This window comes from Xenopus laevis, chromosome 6L, assembly GCF_017654675.1.
Source record: "Xenopus laevis strain J_2021 chromosome 6L, Xenopus_laevis_v10.1, whole genome shotgun sequence".
Lineage (NCBI taxonomy): Eukaryota > Metazoa > Chordata > Amphibia > Anura > Pipidae > Xenopus > Xenopus laevis.
This window is the reverse complement of record NC_054381.1, coordinates 53,292,567-53,311,337: the sequence shown is the minus strand read 5'-3', so window position 1 is coordinate 53,311,337 and position 18,771 is coordinate 53,292,567. Positions and strand designations below refer to the sequence as shown.

At 40.1% G+C, this 18,771-nt stretch overlaps 1 protein-coding gene across 2 annotated transcripts in view; it reads left to right on the top strand.

Annotated features, from left to right (window-relative positions):
- Positions 1–4,411: 4,411 nt before the first annotated feature.
- The window catches only part of slc26a4l.L (pendrin-like anion exchanger), a 35,737-nt gene continuing 21,377 nt past the window's right edge, over positions 4,412–18,771 (top strand). The window contains exon 1 of one of the 2 annotated variants that reach the window (XM_041565560.1): positions 4,412–4,725. The gene's annotated coding sequence lies outside the window, so the exon portion shown is untranslated. Of the gene's footprint in view, positions 4,726–18,356; position 18,771 lie in introns of those variants that run through there. The other variant, XM_018266661.2, reaches the window with a different exon arrangement.

Genomic DNA, 18,771 nt, shown 5'->3' with positions numbered 1-18,771 from the left:
AAGTATTAGTGGATGACTTCATTAACCCATCCTTTCCTCTGGGTAGGGGGACGCGCCAGGGCTGCCCCCTGTCGCCTCTCTTGTTTGCCCTAACAATAGAGCCATTGGCTACTCAATTTCGTCTATCCCCCAACCTGACTGGTCTGAAATATGGCCGGATAGAGGAGAGGATTTCGCTTTATGCGGACGATGTCCTAAATTACTTGGCGGACCCTGGCCCCTCCTTGGCTGAAGTGTTAAACATTTTTGCCCAATTTACAATATACGCTGGTCTCCACATTAATTGGACTCAATCCGTGATATTCCCTCTGGACCCAGATTTAGACCCCCAGCTTGCAGCTGACTCGCGTCTCAAGTGGGTTACCACCTTTAAATATTTGGGAATCAATATCCATCTAGATCCCAATCAGTTTGTTCCCCTGAATATAGTTCCCGTTAACCAAAAATTGACCACTGTGCTGCAGGCTTGGGGCAACCTTCTTTTAACACTCTGGAGCAGAATAAAAATTGTAAAGATGGTCTACTTACTTAAATATCTGTACCTATTTCATAATTCCCCGACAGTAATATCTAAACAAACCTGTAAAGCCATACAGGCTTTGTTAACTCACTTTTTATGGCATAATAAAGCTCCAAGAATTTTGACAGTCAAGTTAATGGCTACATATGCTAATGGGGGTTTGAGTTAGTTACATCAATCGGTGGTTGACACAGGATTTGAGTAATACTAATGTACCTCTACAAGCCCGCCTAGTGGGATCCCTGGAAGCCCTGGGTAACTACATTCTCAGGAAACCAAGGGACTCGCCCTCATTACCCCAGTGCATGATAGCCCCTCATGCAGCCTGGATAGTTGCTCTGAGAACGTCCAAAAAGTCAGCCCTTATTATTTCCCCACGATTACCTCTGAGAAGGGACTCACACCTCCAACACTTTTTTCCATCCGAGGCTATGTGGTTCTGGGCCCAGAAGAATATTAAGTACCTAGGGGATATAATAAACAATGGGAGGTTTATAGATACGGTCACACTGAGAGACAAGATGGGAATTCCGGACCTTCCTATGTACCGCTATTTACAGCTGAGACACATGTTTATGGCACAATTTGGGTCGGGTGAGTTGGAGATGGGGGAACCAATCCTTCTGGTCCAACTGAGAAAAGAGGACCCTATCAAAATGATCTCCCTGCTCTATACATGCCTACAATCCACCAAATCCTCCCCCCCCCCCGTTCCAGTTGCTTTATAGACAATAGCAGGTGGATATCCCCAGTCTGAAGGAGGAACAATGGGGGGAAGTAACAGACAGGCTCTACCAGTTTCTCATAATTACGAGGGATAGACTTATTCAATACAAATTTTTGATGAGGATTTACCTGACCCCTAATAGACTCCATAAAATGGGGAAAATACCCTTTCCAGTGTGTAAGAGATGTGTAGATAATGATGGCTCACTTTGGCATATGATATGGTCGTGCCATATAATTTATAGATACTGGGACAGGGTGGTAGGCTATATTGTCGATACACTGGTGCTACCCCCTCTGAAAACACCAGAAATTTGCCTTTTGGATCTAATAGATGATGTGATACCGGCCAACAACACCAGGGTACTAGTGAGGACGCTGTTGTTCTATGCAAAAAAAATTATGATAATGCAATGGAAGGCCCCTACTCCCCCCAAAACAGGAATCTGGTTTGCCTATGTTAATAAGATGCTGCCGCTAATAAAGTTGACATATGAGGCCAGAGGGCAACCCGAAAAATTTGAAAGGATATGGGGTGTTTGGATGGAGTTGCATATGTTAACCTTGCCATAAATATGTGATACAAATATTTCTGGTCTTTCGATATGTACAGAATGTGATGCCATAATTGCTGCTGTGACTTTGTTTTTCTTTTTGTCTGCTTCCCCTTCTTTTCTGTATCCCCCCCCCGTTTGAAAATTCAATAAAAAGAACACCTGTTAAAAAAAAAATATGTAAAAAAAAGTTTAATGAGGCGCAGTGGAATTTTTTAAAATTAATTGTGGTCGGTGGAGTTTGCCTTAAGCTTGAACCATAACCACCTACCAACCCCATCACTGGCTCTGATACCCCATCACGTTGCTTGATACAAAACTTATATAAGTTTCATAAGTAAAGTATGGTTTTGCATGTGTATTGTTATTGCATACAACTAGGGGGACCATTGATCTTGCTGTGGGGCCCAATAACTAGTTGTTCCACTGCTGGAAAGTTCATGTAGGAGACACTCATATAATTCAATAAATGGATTCCAATATAAACATCTGATGTTACTCTATAACAGTGCTGTCCAACTGGTGGCCAGCGACCCCCCCCTTTTGTTGCCCCCACTAGAAATTGGCGAATAAATTTACCAGGCATGGATTTGTGGCGAATCTTCCACGTTTCGCCGCCGTGAATAAATTTTCGAAACTGCAGTGAAAATTCACCAGTGAAAGATCCACCATGAAAAAAAAAATTGGCGTGCTTCAAAATTGTTGTGCACATCAAAATTATTCAGACGCCCATTGACTATAATGCTATTGGAAGAAATTGTCGCGTGTATAAAAATTGTTGCTCGCATCAAAATTGTTGCACGTCAACATTATTTTGATGGCCATTGATTTCACAGTTTTTCATGATTTTTTTGGTAATGGGACAGATTCGCCCATCACTAGCCCCCACATGCTGGGGCTTCTTAACTTGTGTAAGATTTAAAATGTATCATTACTGAGATTAAGTGGCCCAGCATTTACACCTCAAATTCAGACAGTAAACTCCTGCATTGTTCACACCTGTAATCCCAGCTGAACTGTTTCCACCTGTAACATTTATATTGTTCACACCCCTTAAATCCTGGACTGTTCACAACTCAGACCCAGACTGGAAGTGCCGACATTATTCACCTATTCACACTTTATATACACTGCTGGAGGGGCACCAGCATTATGTCACTGTATGTAGCACATTATGAACTGTTCATCTTAGAGTGGCCCTGATAGGTTTCCTTGTCTCCTCCTATACTCTGCTTTCCATATGTTCCCTGTGTGTGCTATACTCTGCCTGCCCTATGTTCCCTGTGTGTGTATTGTCGAACTGGGATGCCAGGGGCCCACCAGAAAACCTTAGGCTGAGGGCCCACTTTCCAAACTTTTATACTTCCTCTCCTCACTCAACCTCTTTATTCTCCTAGTCTCTTTTCTCTACATACTATACTCTATTTTTCAATTAAGCCTCTTTGCTCTCATAAAGTAATAGGGAATGACCATGAAAAAAGCCAAATGGTTAGAAGCAAGAGGCCCACTTACCCCTGGGCCCACTGGGAGTTTTCCTGGTATCCTGGTGGGCCAGTCTGACATTTTGTGTGTCCCTGTTATTAGTTAATTAATGTGCTAATAAGTCAGTCATTTCATTGAGTTTAGTGGAATTTACCTTAAATTTTATAATTCATTGTTGGTCAGTGCAGCCGAAATTATGTAAATTGTGGAAGTTTTCAAGTAACTTTAAATGGAACTCATGCAATTTGTGTACCTTTCATGGCGCAGCCTTTTCAGATGTAAATTTCAACTGGTGCGGCACATCAGTCTCTCTTCCTCCCTGATGGCGGCGCTGTTGGAGAGCAGGACTAATTCTTATACCTGCATTTTTAACCCTATGGAATTACTTGACCTTCTGGGCATTTCTACAATGGCAAAAAATATCTGTCAAGTCAAGTAGAAATTTATTGCGAATCTGTACTACAGTACATAAGAATTCTTGGCAGTGGATTTTTTTCCACTTATTGGGGATCAATAGACTTAAACCCTACCCGGCTACCTGCCCCGTCATGTGGCTCTGCATTTTATACTGTTTTTGTGGATAAGAAAATGTCACTGTGACCATGATGATACAGTTAACCAGTTAACTGGCTCAAATGAACATTAATGAATTATGAAACACTTCCAATACTATGCTGTAATCTAACACTGTCACTTCATTGACATTCTCCAGTATTTTACAGAATTCTCTGTTACTGTTAAACTGGTTGTAATGAATGACATGACTGATGCAGCAGACACAACTAATGAGATGTTTGGGGTAACTGGGGAAGAAAAGCTGCTAGAACACAGAACAAGGCCCATTTATGTATTTTGAGAAACAATTTAAATTGTTGTGGAGCTGTGGAGATTTTAAAAAATGCATTGAAAGTGGGGTTCTGCTGTTTCTGGGGTTTCAAAAATGATTGTTGTTATTAAAAATATGCAAAATAATTTGCTGCACTACCACAATTCTGCCTTTGGGAAAGGAAAACGCACAAACACTTTTTATCCTGCATATTTTCATCTTAATAAAGAAAATAAATTAAACTTGCCATCCTCTACAGACACTTCCAATACTTGATACTAATATTCTGAAAGGAGGTTGCAGGTTTGTAATCAAATGTGCTTAAGCTCTGTATAATGCACAGGTTGCTAGGATCCCATTTATCTTAGCAACCAGACAGATTCGAATGCAAGATGAATAGAAAACGTTCTCAAAAGCAGTGGCATTACTAACGGTAGTTATGCCACTGCCACAGCACACCTGTCGACTGCGGGTGGCCCTGGAGATTGTGGGGTTTGCTGTGTGGTTCCAGCTTCAGTCTGCCCACCCAGCACTGCCGTGAGCCATCGGATTTGTGCGTAAAAGCATGCACAATGATGGTTAAGGTTGCCACCTATTTAGAATAATTTTACGGACAGGTAATTATTCTATTGGATCGCTTGAAGATTTATAAAGAAAGAGCTAGGGAGGAGATAAATGGGCAAATTAAAGGCAGCCTGGGGACAGATTGAGTACTTATTCCAAATTTACTGGCTAGTACAGGGCCGGAACTAGGGGTAGGCACAAGAGGCACGTGCCTAGGGCGCAAAGCTTGAGGGCGCCAGGCACTTACCTTATATGCAGCCTACCCCTAGTCTGGCAACTGTTACCCCAAGTGGACTCTGTGAAATCAAAATGCCTTGCGCACAACAACGCGCGCACGCCTTCGGCTGCCGCCATTGCGCATGCGCGTCCTCGGTTACGCACAGTTGCGCACAATTACGCACGCGCGTCCTCGGTGACGCACAATTACGCACGCGCGCTCTTCGCTACGCACGATTACGCACACGCGTTCTCTATTGCGCGCGGTTACGCACGGGAGTCCTGGGTTGCGCGTCGTTGCGCACAGCTGCGGTGGGGATCTAAGTTGCCAATGGCCAGTTGGGTTGCTGACAGACCTGGCCCGGCACTGGTTACCCCCTTGCTCTTGCCTCCATGCTGGCACAGGACTGTGCTGTTGTGGGCGCTTCCAGAATCAGGTGTATGGGCTGCAGGAGCAGGGTTTGGGTGGTGTGATTGGTAGGGGCCTCTATGGTTATGTGCCTTCTTTATCTTTACCATCTCTCTGTTTCCTTCAACCCCCTTTTATTTCCTCTGCTCTGTCTCTGTTCTCCTTTAGTTCTATACCCTCCCCTGCAGGTAGGGTTGCCACCTGACCGGTATTTTACAGGCCTGGCCTGTAAAAATGGTGGTTGATCCCAATATTATTAATAGGGAAAAAAGATGAATAAATAGGTAGGCCGGTATTTTTTTCCAGAAAAGGTGGCAACCCTACCTGCAGGGGTGATCCGACACCTAGCACTGCCATGAGGTGAATTAGCAAATACCAGCCCAACTAAGCTTACTCTTTTAGCATTGGAACGGTCAATACTCCCTGCACTGTAGTAGCTGAAAATCCAATTTTAAAATAAGAATTGTACACAGTTGCGCACAATTACGCACGCGCGTCCATGGTTATGCACATGTGTCCTTGGTTACGCAAGATTGCGCACGCGCCTTCTCTATTGTGCGCGGTTACGCACGGGAGTCCTCTGTTGCGCACAGCTGCAGTGGGGACTAAAGTTGCCAATGGCCAGCTTTTAAAGTTACCAGTGGTAACCTGCAGGGTGCTGCTGTCTGGGGCAAGATTCTCACTGTCCCTCATAGCTACCCTGCCTCCGGTTCCCTTCAATTACATTCCCTCCACTGTCCCCAGTCACCTCCATACCTCCCAACTGGAGGAGGTCACGATTTTGATGGCTCAGCTTGGAGTTTTTTCTTTGATCTGCTGCAATGACACCAGAAAAAGATACAACGTTTCTGAAACGTAATTAAAATAAAATGCTTGTTGGCAATGGACCCAGAACATTGAGCAGCTACACTTAGATACAACGCGGCTGGCTGGGTTTTCTGGGGTCGCTGGCCTTGATCTGGTCACTTCTGGACTGATAAATCTTATACAAGTTGTGACACCATTTTTCAAGTTTATGTGAGTGCGGAGTTGCCCCTTGACCGTTTTATTTCACGGCCCCCACAAAGCAACAACCACAACTGTGAGCACTTAAAATGGCTTATTAAAGACTGTTGTCATTTTCCTAATGAAAGTGTGGCACCACAGGGAGGAACAAACAACCTGGAAGTGACTTCACACAATAGGGAGTGGGTGGAGTGTTGCTGCATGTGAGACTGAGACAGGGCCGGAACTAGGGGTAGGCAGAGTAGGCACGTGCCTAGGGCGCAAAGGTGGAGGGGAGCCAGGCACGTACTTACTCCTACCCCTAGTTCGGTCCCTTCTCTGCCGACCGCCCACTTGTTTTCATCTGAGCGAGTGCGCATGCGTACGAGTGTCTTATTTGCATATGCGCTGAAGCTTCTTTTCACGCGTGAGCAGAATCGTCTTTTCACGCATGCACAGACGCGTCTTTTCGCGTATGCGCACAATTGCGTATTTGCCCACACGCAAACATCTGGTTTGCACGCATGCGTGCAACCAGACGGCGCAGCAACCGGGCAGGCTGCCTAGGGCGCCTGCCTGACTTGGCCAGGCTCTGGGCTAGTATATTTATAAAGATAAATTTGTACTACCGGCACTGGATGTGGCTGGTATTTTACTGGCTTGGCTGGTAAATTACAAACCAGGGGGCAACCCTGGTTGATGAGGGGGCAGTGGGTGGCAGGGCCTGCAGATCTAATTTTACTGGGACATTGTAGCCTCAGATCAATTAATTTGTGGCTGCTGGCATCTACTAGCATGTAGTAAGCTCAGAAAACATTATATAAGACAGACCCAACATAACCATATAATAGAAATAAAGAGAACATATTTTTAATATACACAACTCAAAAAGTGAAACAGTTGTTTTAAAATCGTCTGGATTCCCAGTTCAGTCTATAATAAACCTACCCCTATGTTTTGCTAGGCGAGTGAAAGAGCAGAAAACACCATTGAAACCCAACATGCAAGTATGGGGGAAATCATCTGGCACAGAAAGGGTTAAACACACAACATTCCACATTTTGGGGGTTTTGGAAAACTACTTGACTGAGCAAAAATGTGCATTTGAATTACTTGTTACTGGTGTGGAGATTTTATTTAGAAAACAAAGGAATCCAATGTTGTCAGTAAGCTTTCCATGGTGTTAACCTCATGCCTCCCCCACTTGTGTCACAACACAATCCTTAGGAGAGACAGTTCCAGTTTAGACATAAGGGCATCAGGGTTCAACTTTTTAGATAAGATCATATTGTAAAAATGGTTTGGGGAAAGTGAAATACACTTCAAACTGTAAACAGAATCCCCACCATTGCAGGTCTGTGTCAGGCTGACCACTACAATATCAGCATACCTATAGCGTAGTACAGGTATAGGGCCTGTTATCTAGAATGAGCAGGACCTGGGATTTTCCGGATAAGGGATCTTTCTGTAATTTTGGAAGCCATACCTTAAGTCCACAAAAAAAATAATTAAAACATTAATTCAACCCAACAGGATTGTCTGCTTCCAATAAGGATTAATTATATCGAAATAGTTGGGATCAAGTACAAGGTATTGTTTTATTATTACAGAGAAAAGTAAAATTATTTTTAAAAATGCAGATAATTTGATTAAAATGTAGTCTATGGGAGATGGCCATCCCATTATTCAAAGCTTTCTGTATAATGGGTTTCCGGATAACGGATCAGATATCTGCAGTACGACTTTAGATCATTTATTTAAGAAGTGAAAAAAGTGGAACAGATGGATGGGACTAGTAGGGATTTTAGAGACTTGTTTCAAGAAATCAGTCAAAAACAGAACTTTTGAAAGCACGTTCCTTCCATATTTAGAGGAGTATAATGCAGGGCCTCATGTAGCTGTTGATAGGCAACACGTGGCCACTTTACTCAGCTACATGAGATCACAGTGTGTAGGCTGCTGTATAGTTAAAGGGATCCTGTCATCGGAAAACATGTTTTTTTCCAAACGCATGAGTTAATAGTGCTACTCCAGCAGAATTCTGCACTGAAATCCATTTCTCAAAAGAGCAAAAGATTTTTTATATTCAATTTTGAAATCTGACATGGGGCTAGACATTTTGTCAATTTCCCAGCTGCCCCTGGTCATGTGACTTGTGCCTGCACTTTAGGAGAGAAATGCTTTCTGGCATGCTGCTGTTTTTCCTTCTCAATGTAACTGAATGTGTCTCAGTGGGACATGGGTTTTTACTATTGAGTGTTGTTCTTAGATCTACCAGGCAGCTGTTATCTGGTTACCTTCCCATTGTTCTTTTGTTTGGCTGCTGGGGGGAAAGGGAGGGGGGGTGATATCACTCCAACTTGCAGTACAGCAGTAAAGAGTGATTGAAGTTTATCAGAGCACAAGTCACATGACTTGGGGCAGCTGGGAAAATGACAATATGTCTAGCCCCATGTCAGATTTCAAAATTGAATATAAAAAAATCTGTTTGCTCTTTTGAGAAATGGATTTCAGTGCAGAATTCTGCTGGAGCAGCACTATTAACTGATTCATTTTGAAAAAAAAGTTTTTTCCCATGACAGTATCCCTTTAAAACAAGAATCACAAGTAAAAAGGATAACAATTAAGAACAGCTGTTTATTTCAAATATTTGTCAATTCAACCAGTCCAGTTTATAAATCCAAAAGCTTTCTATGCTCAGAAGTTCGTTGATCATCCTTTTAATCTGGGCTTCACTGTTATTTAGATAAAATTTACCTCCATCTACCTGCCATTGACACTCAAGGGAAATGCTTGAAAATGTCTGCAGGGGTTCATTCCTTGCAGTTCTCATTTAGGGTCTGCATTGGCCGGTGTGTTGTGTGTATTATGTCTGGGAGAAAGTGCCATATTCAAAATGATGCTGACCCAATGTTTGCCCTACAGCTACAGTTAGAACTGTGATTGAGCAAAAGCTTAAATTGCCCCAGAGTGTCTCCCTGGCAGCTTGCTGGCAATTGACAATATGCTGTTTCTGTTTATTTGCCAGGCTCTTGCTAGCAATCCATAGGAAAAAGCTGAACTGACAGCTGCACCCATGTAACTACATTGCATCATACTGCTCAGCTCAAGTGTTAGCTGTTAGGAACTAAGAAGAGACAGCTTCTCCTCCTTTTATCATTCTGTTATTTTCTCATATTGAATCAAAAATAGTAAAATGCTTCACAGGGCCCTTGGCGGTAGAAATTCGATTATTTCAAGTATTTTATGTTCTATGTAAATTTGCCACAACAACATAGGCTACAGACACTGGCCTGTAACGTAAAAGAAAAATAGTTGTGGTTACACTGACAAAATAAATGCAGTCTCCATCTACAGGTATGGGACCTGTTATCCAGAATGCTTGGGACCTGGGGTTTTCCGGGTTAATGGATCTTTCTGTGATTTGGATCTTCGTACGTTAAGTCTACTAGAAAATCATGTAAACATTAAATAAACCCAATAGGCTGGTTTTGCTTCCAATAAGTATTAATTATATCTTAGTTTGGACCAAGTACAAAGCACTCTTTTATTATTACAGAGAAAATGGAAATCATTTTTAGAAATTTGGATTAATTTATTATAATGGAGTCTATCGGAGACGGCCTTTCCGTAAATTCTGAACTTTCTGAATAATGGGTTTCCGGATAACGGATCCCATACCTGTACTAGGTGCATTCTGCAAAGTAAAAGAGCCTCCATACATTACTGTATTGTATAGTACAGGTATGGGACCTGTTATTCAGAATGCTTGGGACCTGGAGCTTTCCGGATAACGGATCTTTCCGTAATTTGGATCTTCGTATGTTAAGTCTAAATAGATTCAATACCTTGTTTTTGCTTCAGATTAATCTATTTTATTTGGGATTGAATACAAGGTACTGTTTTATTATTACACAGAAAAAGGAAATCATTTTTAAAAAATGTAATTGTTTGATTAAAATGGAGTCTATGGGAGGTGGCCTTCCTGCAATTTAGAGCTTTCTGGATAACAGGTTTCAGCATTATGGATCATATATTTCTGTATATAGTAGTGTCCTAAAGAAGTGGGTATTAGCACAGTGTTATCACTTGGCTATGAATTTTATTTGGCAACGTAAAATATTTATCCACAATCTATTTATCCACAATCGCTAGATCAGAGTTAAAGCTTTTGCATTGATCTAAGAACACTTGCTCTTTTTATGTTCCATATCCATTGAAGCTTGAGAAAAAAAACATTTTTCTGACGTAAGTTTTATGTTAAAGGGGTTGTTCACCTTTGCATTAACTTTTAGCATGATATTCTAAGACAATTTGCAGCTGGTTTTCATTTTATATTTGTGGATTTTTAGTTATTTAACTATTTAATCAGCAGCTCTCCAGTTTGCACTTCAGCAATCTGATTGCTAGGATCCAAATGACCCTAGAAACCATGCAGAGACTGGAATATGAATAGTAGAGGGCCGGAATAGAAAGATGAGTAATAAAAAGTAGCAACGACATTACATTTGTAGATGGGGTCAGTGACCCCCCCATTTAGAAGTTAGAAAGATCCAGAAGAAAAATGCAAATCAGTAAAAAAATAATAAAATATGCCTAATGAAAACCAATTGAAAAATTGCTTACTATTGGCCATCCTATAACATGCTAAAAGTTAATTTAAACATGTTTAATCTTCATGGATCACTTCTATAAGATGTTTGCTATTGTGTTTTGAAGTACAAGCTATGGTTTGGTGCTGATCAGATTCCAGCTAGGGATTCATTTCATTTACGTTGGTGCGCATCAGCATAACATGCCTTTCTTATCAGCAAATCCAGAGAAGTGGTTTTGGAGAGGAAAGGGGCAACAACTGGAAAGTTAAAGGCTTACATCTCCTTCCATGCAAGCCATGCCCTATGTTAGAATGCATTAATAAGACTGAGGTAGCACTTGTATGTACATAGGTAGGTAGGATTCTCACTGCTTAATAATTTACATCTATAATTATGATTTGGCTGCTTATGTGTAGAACATGTGATGGGGAACTTCTGTGAAATGTTTACGAGGGCAACCATATTAAGTTAACAAAATTATGACAGGGCTGGCTTAAGGGCAAAGCAACTGAGGCTGTCATCTTCAAAAAGCAGACACCACAAAATGGAAGCAGGAATTAGTAACCAATCAGAAGTTGCCTACCGGCTTCAAGAGTTTTCTCTTAAGGTGGCCATACACGGGCTGATAAAAGCTGCCGACAGACTAAGTCGGCAGCTTATTGGCCCGTGTATGGGGCCCTCCGATGGGCTTCCCTGATCGATATCTGGCCGAAAGCCAGGCAGATGTCGATTGTATGGGACTTAAAATCCCGTCGGATCGCGGCCACATCTGTTCGTTGATGCGGTCCCGCGATCCTACCGCCCTTTACCCATTGTTGGGATCCGATCGTTGGGCATATCGGGGAGAGATCCTCTTGTTTGGCGACATTGCCAACGAGCGGATCTATCCGTGTATGGCCACCTTTAGTCTTGTTTCTGCTGTCTCCAGGCACTAGTTGTACCACTCCTATTGTTTAGCCAACCTGAGCATCTGACAATCCAGTAGATGGGTTGTTCTTCTTTCACCATATTACTACCCACATAATCCATTAAAAGGAGTCATTTTCATTACTTGTGTGGTTTTTGCAACAGTTAAACGAGACAACCCTATATGCCGTTATGATCAATCACACGCTGCTTGTATGTAGACTGGCAATCTGTGGATTCTGGCAAATGCCAGAAGTGCTGCTGTAAGATGCCATAGAAAGTCAATATTTATTGGACTGGGGGGGCCTGTTTGGGTCTCTGTGTACTTGGAACACCATGGCCTATTCTGAAACTGCTTTTATGAATGACACATGGGTCCAGGAGCCTTTCTATTTTAAAGTGAATAAATCCCCACCCCCCTTTCTGACATGTACTCATTCAGTTGGGCTAACATTTATAAAGTTCATAAATTCAATCTGAACTTTCAAATATAAATGTATATATATCTTTTTTAAACAGATACAGAGCCTAAAGCCTTCCCCTGATTATCATGGTTTCCTATCAGTCTGAGAAATGATGTATGATGTATTTTATATATATATATATATATATATATATATATATATATATATATATATATATATATATATATATATATATATATATATATATAGCAAAAATATGGAAGATACCCGCACTCCTTCACATGCATTCTTTCTCCGGGTGCTAGGTCAAATATAGATATATAAAATTGTAGAAAGGACCAGCACTCCGTGTTCCAAAAAAATCAGTGCTTTATTCAAAACTCACAGTGTCTCCAACGTTTCGACCCTCTTTGGGGTCTTTATCAAGGATCCTTGATATCATCCTTGATAAAGACCCCAAAGAGGGTCGAAACGTTGGAGACACTGTGAGTTTTGAATAAAGCACTGATTTTTTTGGAACACAGAGTGCTGGTCCTTTCTACAATTTTATATATATATATATATATATATATATATATATATATATATATATATATATATATATATATATATATATATATATATATATTTAATATATCTTACCTGTTCCCTGAAAACAAAAATTACCATTTAGTTTTTTAGCTAGCATTTTAATCGGTGAGAACAAAAAAGCTAATGAAAAAATGTAACTGTGTACAAAGATCTGCCCCCAGGGCCACATATGACCCATGGGCAGGCATTTGGCCAGCATTTCTAAATAACAGGCCTGCTGCTTACTTGGTGTTTGTTCGCTTTTGTATAAACACATGTTGTTTGCATCCTTATCAAGGAAACAAGCACACAATAAATACACAACAATCAACACATTTCGTATGTATGAGTTACCTTCCCTTATGATTCATTTCATTGTATTGGTTTGAGTTGGCTGATGTTGCTTATTCAAATGTAATTAGCAATTCAGCAACAGTGTTATTTGCTATTTGCACACTATGCACACAAGATATCATCAACTGTTTATATAATACACTAAAAAGCACAAAATACTGAAAATGTTTTTTTTTTTTTTTTAAACAGAAGGGATGATTTTGGTGTCCTTTAACATAACAGCCTGCAAAGCTTATAGGTGATTATTGTTAAGGTTGCTCATTTATGTAACTTCATCAGGCAGAACACTTTTTCTAAACTGGCTCTTAAGATTAATAAAATCCTGGGGTAATGGCACATGGGAAAATTGCAGTATTTTGCCACCCCATTGATTTGTGATTCCAAGGGGCACATTTACTAAACAGCGAATTGTGTTTTTTGACAAATTTTCACAAAAAAAAAAGTTGCATCAACATTTACTAAAAGACAAGCAACACACTTCGTTATCAAATTGCCTTGTCGCTGGAGAACTTTCACTGTGTTTTGCCAGGCAAATTTTTGCTCAGTGAACGATTATAAATCCACTAATTTATCAATGTGTGAAAATTTGATTTAATTACCCTTGCATAAAAATCTATTTCACCAGGTTCTGATTGTCAAATTAATGCAATGAAGCTACATCCTTAACATCCTGTATTCCAAAAAACTCATAGGCAAAAGTCATATTTAAAGTGGTATTATGTTTACAAGTTGTAACTGTTAAAAATATCTTATTTACACTTTTTTAACATTTGAAGCTCATGCCACATTTATTTTAGGGTGGGCTCCTGTCTAGGATAATAGAAGGTCTCTATTGTCTTCATTTTGCTTCCTTGGACATTTTTAATAATAAGTGTTCACTTCCAGCCAACATCACTAATAAATACATTAGGGATGCACTATTTTGGATTCAGCCGAATCCCTGAATCCTTGGTAAAAGATTCGGCCGAATACCGAACCGAATCAACCAAGCCAAAAGTATTATATCCTCAGACAGCAGTGATTTATGTATTAAAGGGTTGAGATGGAATCCCTTGCTTTTACTGTTTGCACAAATACAAGAAACCTTTCTGAACACTGTTTCATTTATAATAAAGTTACCGGAGTGTTCCTCGCACTTTAATTAATTGCAAGTCAATGAATGCATACATAAAAACATATTCACACGCCATACATTTTTTTACCCTTGCCGCTTAGCCTTTGCCGACCCTTTTACCTTCCCAATCCTTCACCTTCCATAAATAAACATTACAAAGTTGGCCCGGGGAGAGAACTATACATTTTTAGCCTTACAGAGCATTTGGTTTTTTTTAGGATGGGGGGTCAGTAACCACCAATTGAAAGCTGGTAAATAATTAAAAAAATTTTAAAAAAAAGAAAGCCAATTAAAAAGTTGCTTAGAATTACCCATTCTATAATGAAAAGTTAAATTATAGGTGAACCACTCCTTTAAACCTTTGCAATGTTTAGTAAAGTAAAAGGTGTTTTTCAGTAACTATACACCTAATTGTTGCTAGTGTGATTCGTATCTAACTATGTTATGGTTGGAAACTTTCTGGTGCAGGTGCTACCTTGAAATTCAAGTTTTTATTGCCCTCGTGTCTTAAAGCCTGTTGTCTTTTAGGAGTTTCCTACGCTATGTTTGTGGCTTTGCAGGTGTGACTATATTGGGGTGGCTGGTTGTAGCAGATGTTTTGATCTATGTGTTTTCTTTATGATGGAAGGAGACACTGGCAATAACAACTTCCTCTCCAGGCAGGGGGTAGGGTTACTGGGGATGTCCTTTATTTAGGGAGTGGATGGGGATGTACAATATTACCTACAGTTTCAGTACCATGCAGCCTTTGTGCACCTCTGTAGTGGTGACATTTAATAAAAGTCTTTAGGGTTCTGGCAAATAAAACATAAACAACACTTTTTCTAGCAACCAAATGCTTATATTTTCTCACAGTATGATAAAGAGAGGTAGACAACAGATTGAGAAGACATGCAAGCTTTACAGTGTTGAATACTTTGGGTCACAGTGCCACCACTGTAGTGCATTATGAGGGAAGTAAATCATTGCCACTAGATATTCCCTATAATAAGAATTTGGGCTAAGGTTTATGGGTAAACCACTAAATCACTTGGTATCAACCTCTGCAACCCTCTCAAAAAGATTTTTTACAAAACAGTGTACAAAAAAGTCTCGTTAATGTCTTGGTAATGCAAGTACCCTTCCAGTTTGGCATTTCAGCAGCTTTTTGGTTGCTAGGGTCTTGTTTACCATAGCAGCCAGGCAATGGATTGAATGAGAGGCTGGAAAATGAGGAGAGGGACTAAACAGAAAGATAAGGAATAAAAGTAACAATAACAATAAAATTGTAGCCTCACAGAGCAATAGTGTTTTGGCTGCCAGGGTCCGTGTCCCCCATTTGAAAGCTGGAAAGAAAGAAAGGCAAAAAAAAAACTATAAATAATAAAGACCAATTGCAAAGTTGCTAGGAATAGGACACACATATTAAAAGTTAGCTTAAAGGTTAACCGCTTCTTTAAAGGGACCCAAAAGTTCATTACAACCCAGAAAGAAAACCTCAGAATCAGATGGTCAGTGGTCTGTATATTGCTTAATGGTATACTCTTACTTTTATCATGGTGCCAAAATAATTTGACGTTCTGAGTTCAGTTTGAAAGTAACTCCCTTAGCAGTAAAAGTGGGCGTGGATATAGTATCCATCTAAGACATCTAAGACATTATGGAGCAATTGGTACTTGAGCACCAGAAACATTACTCCCCCTCAAACATGCAGACAGGATTGTATTCCCAGGTTCATTTACAAAGAATATTAAAAAATGTAACAACGAAGTTAAACAATGGAGTGATGGCTGGGATGACTTGTGTAACATAGCCCTAAGCCATGGCAACATTCAGTCAGTCCTGCAAATGCCTTTGAGGTTATAGCAGTTTAGCTCATGGAGTTTAACCTGAAGATCAATAAATCGTCTATTGTTTTAATAAAGATCTTACCTTAGTTCCTTTTCCAAATCACTCTAAATGTATCTTCATTTGCTAGTTAAGGACCAGAGAGAACATGACAAGTACACTCTTATTTTTCCTTCCATCATTGGGAACATAGAGATTGTAATAAAGGGGTCCTCCTGCAGCATACACCCATTTATTATACAGCACATTATAAACACTTGTTAATATAACAATACTAAATAAAAACGAGTGCATGTAGGATCTCACAGTATCCCATTCCCCCAAATAGTGCCATGTTTATTCTATTATTTACAGTCCCCCCATTCTGTTTAGTCTTGCTTAACTAATACATAGTACAGTCCAGGGCCCAACACTTCTACAATGTTAAATATATTTAATGAAGATAGGAGTTCTAAAACCAGCTTTTTGGTAGAAGAGATGTGGTCATCTCCTAGTCAGGACAGTGAGGTTGTGGAATGCACTGCCGGGTGATGGCTGATTCAGTTAATGCCTTTAAGAATGGCTTGGATGATTTTTTGGACAGACATAATATCAAAGGCTATTGTGATACTAAACTCTATAGTTAGTATAGGTATGGGTATATAGAATTTAATTAAAAGTAGGGAGGGGTGTGTGTATGGATGCTGGGTTTTCATTTAGAGGGGTTGAACTTCATGGACTTTGTCTTTTTTCAACCCAATTTAACTATGTAACTATGTAACTATAAGGGGCAGATTTATCAAGGGTCGAAGTGAATTCGAGGGAATTTTCGAAGTAAAAAAATTCAAAATTCAAAGTTATTTTTTGGATACTTCGACCATCGAATAGGATGTAGTATCCTATTCGATGGTCGAAGTATCCAAAATATAACTTTGAATTTCGAATTTTTTTACTTCGAAAATTTCCTCGAATTCACTTCGACCCTTGATAAATCTGCCCCTTATATGTACTGGGTATGATACATTGCATACACATATAGTATATATAAATGTGTGCAGTGTATAACACCCAGTATATATCATGACAGTTGGGAAAACTCAGCAAAAGGAATAATACAAAACCCAACACAATCCTTAGGGCATGGGCATATGGAGTATAGACTTCACTGCTCTCAGCCAGTGTATTTTTTGCCCCAGCTTTATCCATCTGAACTGTTTCTGCTTGCATGCAGTTACACACAGCAGAAGTCAGCTGCAACGCCACCTTCACACTGCTGCACTGTGTGTGACGGCACTCTAGCAGATTTTATTAAAATCAATCTAGATGGGGCACAGAGCAGATCTGCTTCACTCAGTCTGCAAAAAATGCAGAAGCTGAGAGTAGCGTCAGACTGAAGGGTCGCCATAGCTTCCAATATAGGGCCCCCCTCAGTCACAACCACTAGGGGAGGCAGAGTGGGCTGTAAATTGGTGCGGGTTTGGGTCAATGGGCCCACTGGGTGTTTGTCCGGGGTCCCACCAGCCCAGTCCGACTCTGGCTGAGAGCAGTTGAAGCCAACACTCCTTTATGCCATTACCCTTAAGGTATATGTGGTGTGTGAGATGAGAATGGGGTAATCTGTAACTGTATTTGTTTTGGCTTTATTGGAATGCTGTAAGTCAGGGTGCAAACAAAGGAAAAACTTGGCTTGGCTTAACCCTTTTCCTGCCAATGTTTTAGAATGTATATCATTGGCAAATAAGTAAAAGAAGTGCTAGTGGCTTTGATTTTACTTACTTGGTTATATTAAAGTCATCAATGCACTGTCCTGAAGTTTTACAAATAAATGACAATAAATAAATAAATGGTTAATGATAGGTTGGTATATTTATTAGGCTAGGGCCACACAGGGGCAGAAATCTGCCAAATGACTTCTGCCCTACCACGGGCAGTAGCCTCCTTTCTCTTACTCACTTTCCTCACTGATTAGGCTCAGCACAAACAGACTCAAGGGGTTTCACTAAGTCTTTGCATTTTGAGCCGAAATCCACTGAAGTTTGTTTGCACCGAGCCGATTCAATAAGGAAGAGAGAGGAGGCTATTGCTCGCAGTAGGGCAGAACGTTTTTGTGATGTACTAATGGAAATCCAAATATCAATAGCATTTCTATGATCTCCATACAATTAAGAATAGGGAGTCAAATTACTTCTGGTTTCAAGTTCCATTGAATAGGATTTAGAATAAATCAATTCTGTGAAAGTTGAAGTTATAAATAAGCAAATCAAACGTCAGCCAATTTTTACGACTTTGCTGTATTAATAGGGCCCTAAAATATGTCAGTAGACTATACTGATATTCAAAATGATAGGCAGAAAATGTATGCTGCATGTGTGCTTCAGCGACTGCAATTTGGCTAGCAGTTAACTATATATTAAAAAAAGGATATTTATATTTTATTGTTTTGGTGTTTCTTTAGCATGATGGCTGGATACATTTAAATTTAAGCTCCCATGGACATTTTAAAAAATATCTGTGATTTGTATCTGTCACCTTGATTAAAAGAGTCGCAAAACACCCCTCGGCTCATCTGAATAAATCACAACAAGGGATGCTGAGCAGCAATTACACTGTTGCTCAAACTGGACAACGTTTTTACATAAACAATTTCCCCATCCAGCAAACACTATAAATTGTGCAAGGAAAACACTGGGACAGAAAGTTCCTTTGCAATGTAGTACAGG